Source organism: Lemur catta, chromosome 5 (assembly GCF_020740605.2).
Source record: "Lemur catta isolate mLemCat1 chromosome 5, mLemCat1.pri, whole genome shotgun sequence".
NCBI classification, from domain to species: Eukaryota; Metazoa; Chordata; class Mammalia; order Primates; family Lemuridae; genus Lemur; species Lemur catta.
Window position 1 is genome coordinate 62,914,335 of NC_059132.1, and position 6,708 is coordinate 62,921,042.

General features: G+C 37.7%; 1 pseudogene; it reads left to right on the forward strand.

Moving 5' to 3' along the window:
• On the forward strand, window positions 1–372 carry LOC123638925 (annotated as a pseudogene).
• Window positions 373–6,708: the final 6,336 nt, after the last annotated feature.

Sequence of the window (6,708 nt, forward strand, 5' to 3'; positions counted from 1 at the left end):
ATGTAGGAGCTGTGCGCTAAAAGCGGAACTATTTCTAAGAAAGGTTCCAAGAAAACCCAGGAAAAAGAGCGGAAAAAGCGCAAAAGATGTTGCAGAGAGAGCTACTCTATTTATATCTACAAGGTGTTGGAGCAGGTCCATCCAGATACCGGTATTTCTTCAAAGGCTATGAGCATCATGAATTCGTTTGTTGCTGACGTTTTTAGAGCGACTTGCAGGGGAGGCCTCATGCTTGGCTCATTATAACAAGCGCTCGACCATAACTTCTAGGGAGATTCAGATAGCCGTATGTCTCTTGAGAATGGCGAGCTGGCCAAGCACGCTGTCTCTGAAGGTACTAAGGCCGTTACAAAATACACGACCTCCAAATAAAATTGCCAAGTAAGCTTCTATGACCCAAAGGCTCTTTTCAGAGCCACTTACACAAACTAAAGAGAGCTGTGGGCTTACTAAGAAACCTGTTTGTACTAGCAGGCTAAATATTATCTGATCGTTTTAGTTCTTGGGGTATGTACTGTTTTCACTTAGTAAAGATTGAAATATCTGGGCTTTTGGAAAGTTACGCTTCAAGGAGAATGAAGGCCGCTGCTTGCGCACCAGCCTTTTTGGCAGGTTGCTGGGATTTGGAGCCCAAAACCATGGGTTTCCGGGCCTTAGATCAACCAGCAGCTTAACAGTAGATCTTTAGGTTTGTATTTACAGCATGTTGACAGAAACGTGGAGATCATGTGGAAACCTGCAATCCGGCCAACCACAATGAAGTGGCAAGCACGGTTTACTTTTGTTTTCTTACAAATTTTAGTAGAACCACTTTTTCTTTTTGTAAGGTTATTGAAAGTGGTCATATTCTGTATTACTGTAGCAGGTAAGCATCTTAGAATATTCAATGATAGCACTTTGAATTAAGCCACTTTGACGGATCAAATTATTTCTGGAAACTTGGTTAGTTGCAATCTTCCAATTACTACTGGGTATTTTTGTCAGATGACTTTGCATATATGAACAAACTTTACCAAGTTTGGCAAAATAAATACACAGTAAAAATAAAGTTACCTCAAATTTCTGTGCGCAGTGAGACAGCCCCTGCAGAGCTCTTTCATGTCTTAGCTTATGGTCCTCCAAGGTGACTGGGTATCTGTGTCCACATTGTTTGGGGTGTCTTCTCTAATCGAAGCTCCCAACTGCCCTGAGACCCTGGGAAACCGGATATCACACAGCTCCCAAATACCTGTCAATTTTTTGACCACTCTCATTAGGCTCCCCTGATTATCCAAGGACTCACGATTATTTGGGCAAAGGGCAACTAGGAATGCTAGGAAAGAACATTTCTTTTCAGACCAAACCTGTTCTATAAATAGCTTTTGTACTATATAGTCTGCAAATAATGGAGTGCCAGCTGAACTGGTGAGATAAGTGATACCACTAAAAAAGACACTCAAAAACAGAGATCTTCCGTGAGTAGGACAACCAGAGCCCTGGCTCCACTGCCCTGCAGTTTTCTTGTCTCTGTCTCCACACCCTCAGTTTACTCTCATGCTGATCACAGTTCCAAGTGATTATGCAGATAGGACAAAGTAAAGGTAGGAAGAGACAATCTATTCCCCTGGGTCTTGAGAGCAAGGAAACACTTCCTAGAGGACTCCCTCCTTCTCAGGTCCATTTTGCAGATCTGAGACCACATGATGGATGTGGATCAATGAACAGCCTTCATATAATATATATTTTAGCATTTAACAATATTAAATGTAGTTCTAGGTATTTTGTTTTTGTTATTGTAAGTGAGGCATTCTGTATTCATATGCTCTAACATTTGTTTTATATGAAAGATTGCTTTCTGTGCATCTTTTTTATATCCTGCTACTATCTCATTGACTTATTTTTGTATTAGTTTTCTGGTAGATTCTGATGGGTTTTTCATATTTGCAATACAGGTTGAGCATCCCTAATCTGAAAATGTTCAAAATCTGAAACTTTTATTGCATTATGGATTTCTTTGGAAGTCTAGTTGAGCCTATATACATCTTCTTAATGTAAATGCATACAAGATAGGAATTTTTGTAATAAAACAATACCAGATTGAAATAGTTATCAAAATATTTTTAAAGTGTTGGATGTAGTAATATTTGTCCTTTTTTATTTGTGGTTTTAATAATATGATCGAATATACTATTTTAGTACATATATTGTGAAAAACAGTATAAAGGTTCCTCAAAAAATTCAAAATAGAACTATCGTATGATCCAGCAATGCCACTACTGGGTGTATATACAAAAAGAAATAAAATCAGTATATCAAAGATATCTGTACTCTCATGTGCATTGCCACATTATTCACAAACAACTTGAGAGTCCATCAACAGATGAACGGATAAAGAAAATGTGCTATATATACACAATAAAATTCTATTCAATTTTAAAAAAGGAAATCCTGCCATTTACGACAACATAGATGAACCTGGAGGACATTTCGTTAAGTGAAATAAGCCAGGCCCAGAAAGCCAAAGTGGAATCTAAAAAATTTGAACTCACAGAAGTAGAGAGTAGGTTACCAGGGCTGGGAGTAGGGGAGATTTGAGGAGAGGTTGGTGAAAGGATACAAATTTTCAGTTAGGAATAAGTTCAAGAGCTCTGTTGTACAACATTGTGACTATACTTAGTAACAATGTATTCTTGAGAATGCTAAGAGAGTAGATTTTAAGTGTTCTCACCACAAAAATGAGAAGTATGTGAAGTAATGCATATACTAACTAGATCAATTTAGCCATTCTACAGTGCTTACGTATTTCAAAACATGTTATACAGAGTATATACAATTTTTATTTGTCAATAAAAAAATAGAATAATATTTTGAAGTTTTGAGGAACAAATATTTTGAGATATCTGTAACTATGGTTAAGTGCTAGAAATATAGCTGTGATTTTCATTGGCAAGAAAATTACAGGTATGGCTAATATGACTGGTCTATTGCCTATATTCATAATTGAGAAAAACGTAAAATTTCACTTAATAGTTTTGTCCAAAAGACCACCAGGATGGCTAAATAGTACAAAGGAGAGCAAACTGGGAACAGACAATCTCTAGAGTGGACTATAGGTGCCCTCTCTTGGAAGAGGAGAAGGGAGGTTGAGTTGTATGCCTCACAGGGTCTGTATTACACAACAGAGTCATATATATTCAACAGGTTTTGGGGAAAAGCTATACACATTTATGAAGGAGATGGAGCACATGTGCAGTGGGTAAACATATATAACATACATAGTATGTTCACTTGGAGGCAAGGATTTAGCATTAAAATGAGGTGGAATTTGGCTCTTTGTGTCAAAAGGTGAACTATAGAATGCAAAGACAATTTGTGCACAGTCTCAATAAACTGGCTGAAACTGGCTTGAGGTGTATAGTTGCTTATCAGAAAAGGGTATTTGTAAAGCTGGTCCTGTGTCCAACCACATTTGTAGTGGTGTGGGTTGTAATGCAGAGTTAAGAAGGGTCTGATAATTTGACTGATAGAGCCTACTGTTAGGGAGTTTAGCAAGGGTGTGGTTTTTCTTGTAGCCATAGGAAATTAGGAAGGTGCTATGCCAGCTAAGCCCTGAACCCTTGGCGGTAGGTAACTTTTGTTTCCGTAATCTTAAGGTCCATCTTAGTTAATTAAAGGGGCATCTATTTTGGTCTCTCAGATTACATTAGTGAAAATAAAAATATTTTTATCATCTAAAATTATTTTGTCAGTTGGGTGGAGAGAGGGAGGCAAGATTAGGAGCAGTGAGACTAACTAGGGACTGCAATCCAGGTGAGAGGTGATGGGTACTTGGACAAAAACAGTGGCAGTGGAGATGGTAAAAAGCAGTCAGACAACAGAAATATGTAGGCGGAGGTACAATCACTGTATCTGAGAGATTGAAGTGGAGGTTGAGCAGAGGGATTATCAAAGGAAAATGACCACATTTCTGACTTGGACACCCATGTGAATGGGGTGGTTCCCATGGATATAGGGAACATGAGTTCAGGAACAGTTCTGTCAGGATAGATTGCTAATTCCTGTGGAGAGAATTTTGAGATGCCTGAGAAACATGGGAACTGTGATGCTTAGTAAGCAGTTGAATTTTTTGGTCTGAAGTTTATGGAGAGCCCTGAACTGCAGATATAAATTTGAGTCATTTGCCATAGGTATTTAGAGGAAAGGATATGGTTCAGAGTGTCTAGAGAGAGAGAGTTTAGAGTTACACTGTCCAATATGGTAGTCAGAAGCCATATGTGACTACTGGTCACTTGAAATGTTGCAAGTGTGAACTGAGATATGACTTAAGTGTAAAATGTACTCTGAATTTTGAAGTCTTAATTTTTTAAAAAAGGTAAATTGTAATTTTTATCTTGATTGCATGTTGAAATTATAACATTTGGCTATATGGATTACACACATTATTTGATCAAAATGAACTTCACTTGTTTCTTTTTCCTACTTTAAGTGTGGCTACTGGAAGGTTTAACATTATATAAGTGGCTGATATTTCTAGCTTACATTATATTTCTAGTGGACATTTTTTGACATTAAAAACTTTCACTCTGTAAAAGACACTGTTAAGAGATTAAAAAGACTGATCATAGACTGGGAGAAAATATTTGCCAATCATGTGTCTGATAAAGAACATGTATCCGGAACATATTTTTAACAAATTCTTGAAATTTGACAATGAGAAAACAAACAACCCAAGTAAAGAATGGGCAAAAGATCCAGACAGACATCTCAACAAAAAGATATGTAAATGGAGAATAAACATAAAAAGATGCTCAACATCATGTGTTTCTAGGGAAATGTAAATAAAAACTATGAGATTCTACTACACATCTATCAGGATGACTAAGATCCAAAATATGACATTAACAAATGCTGGCAAGCCTGTGGAACAATAGGAACCTTCATTTGTTGCTTGTGGGAATGCAGAAAGCTGCAGCTGCTTTGGGAAACAGTTTGGCAGTTTTTATAAAGCTAAATATACACTTATCATATAACCCAGCAATCATCTTAGTATTTACCCAGCTGACTTGAAAACTTATGTCCACACAGAACCTTGCACACGAATATTTATAAAAACTTTACTTACAATGGCTAAAAAGTAGAAGCAACCAAGATCACTTCAATAGCTGAATGGGTACACAAAATGTGGTATATTCATACAATACTATTCAACGATAAAAAGGAATGAGCAATTGATCTATAGAACAAAATGGGGTTAATCTTAAATATATGCTGTCAAGTGAAAGAACTAGCCTAAAAAACTACTACTTTTCAACTCTAGAGTTGACAGGGATTTGGGGGCTGTGCATATATCTACTGTCTCCCAGGGTTTTATCATGGCAGCTGAGACACGCTCCCATACAATGTGGGCACAGATGTCTCATCTGTCAGCTCCTTGGAGGACTTCCAGCTAAGGCATTGTGGAATTTTGCAGGGGCTGTCTCACTGTGCATAGAACTGGGGGACATTTTTTTTTCCTGTGAGTTTTTACTATACACTTTCTATCAAATGCTACTGAAGTTTTTTTTTTAATGTAAGGAAAGCATACATGTACACTCCAAATCTTAAAAGAGGCAAGAATTTAAAAGAATATATATAATCAAATTGAGAATTCCAGCCCCAATTCCATTGGTTTCTAGGAAATAGTCATAATTTGATCTCTTCTTTTTAAGATCATCTATTTCAATGTCTGTTATCACTGATAATATATTTTTAATGCTTATCTGCTCTTGGAGAAGAGTGCAGATGGTCATGACGGGGTGGATTTTGCAGTCAAAATCCTCTTAGCATACAATTTTGATGTATACCCTATGGTCAAATTTGAAACATTTGAGCATTCAAATCCTGTAATAACAGGACCCAAACACCATTTTTAACATCCTATCATAGAACAGAAAAGACATGATCCTATCATGACTTACAGAAGTAATGCAAAAATAAGAGGTTCAGGTAAAATTACTCTAAGTCAATTGTAGATAGCCAGGTTTTTGTGTTCCAATATGAATTACTTGATATGGCAAGATTCCTCCCCCCCGCCCCCATCAACCTGTTTTCAACATAACAGTAGAGACTCCAGTGAAGTGTAGAGGACATGATCAGACCAAGAAACCCTGGGCTTTGGGGCCTCAAACACCAGCACCGTGGGGGCAGCTAGCCTGGTCAGTAGAAAAGAAATTTTTCACACACCCTGGCCAAAGTAAAAAGGAAACAAAAGAGCCTTAAGGTTCAGTGGACTTCCCTAAGGTCTTCCGTGAGCCCACACAGCTCCAAGTTCTTTTTGCTGCGACATGATAAAGTTTGAAGCAGTAAGAGATGTCCTAGAAAAAGGCAAGTCTTGTTTCCCACAGCACTTGTTCACAGAAAAGACATCCATATGGCCCCAGAGTTGGTTATTCGTGCTTTTTTCAGAGAACTCCCTTTTCTGCCATGCATCAATTATTTGAAAGTTCGGTTAGTATGAAGTTTAGAACTGAAGAGTCAAGTTACCTGTTCCGCTTATTTTCGTATCACAGTGTGTAAGAAGTGAACTTGTCAAATACAGCAAACATACTTGGTAGCTCAATCAGTGACTTCGGCAGTGAGGCCCACTCACGTAAAAGAAAACACGCACACAAGGCAGCTTACAGCTCTGCAAAGTGGCTCTTAAAAGAGCCTTTGTTTCAGGAAGGTCATCTAGTTAGTGGCTGGATCATT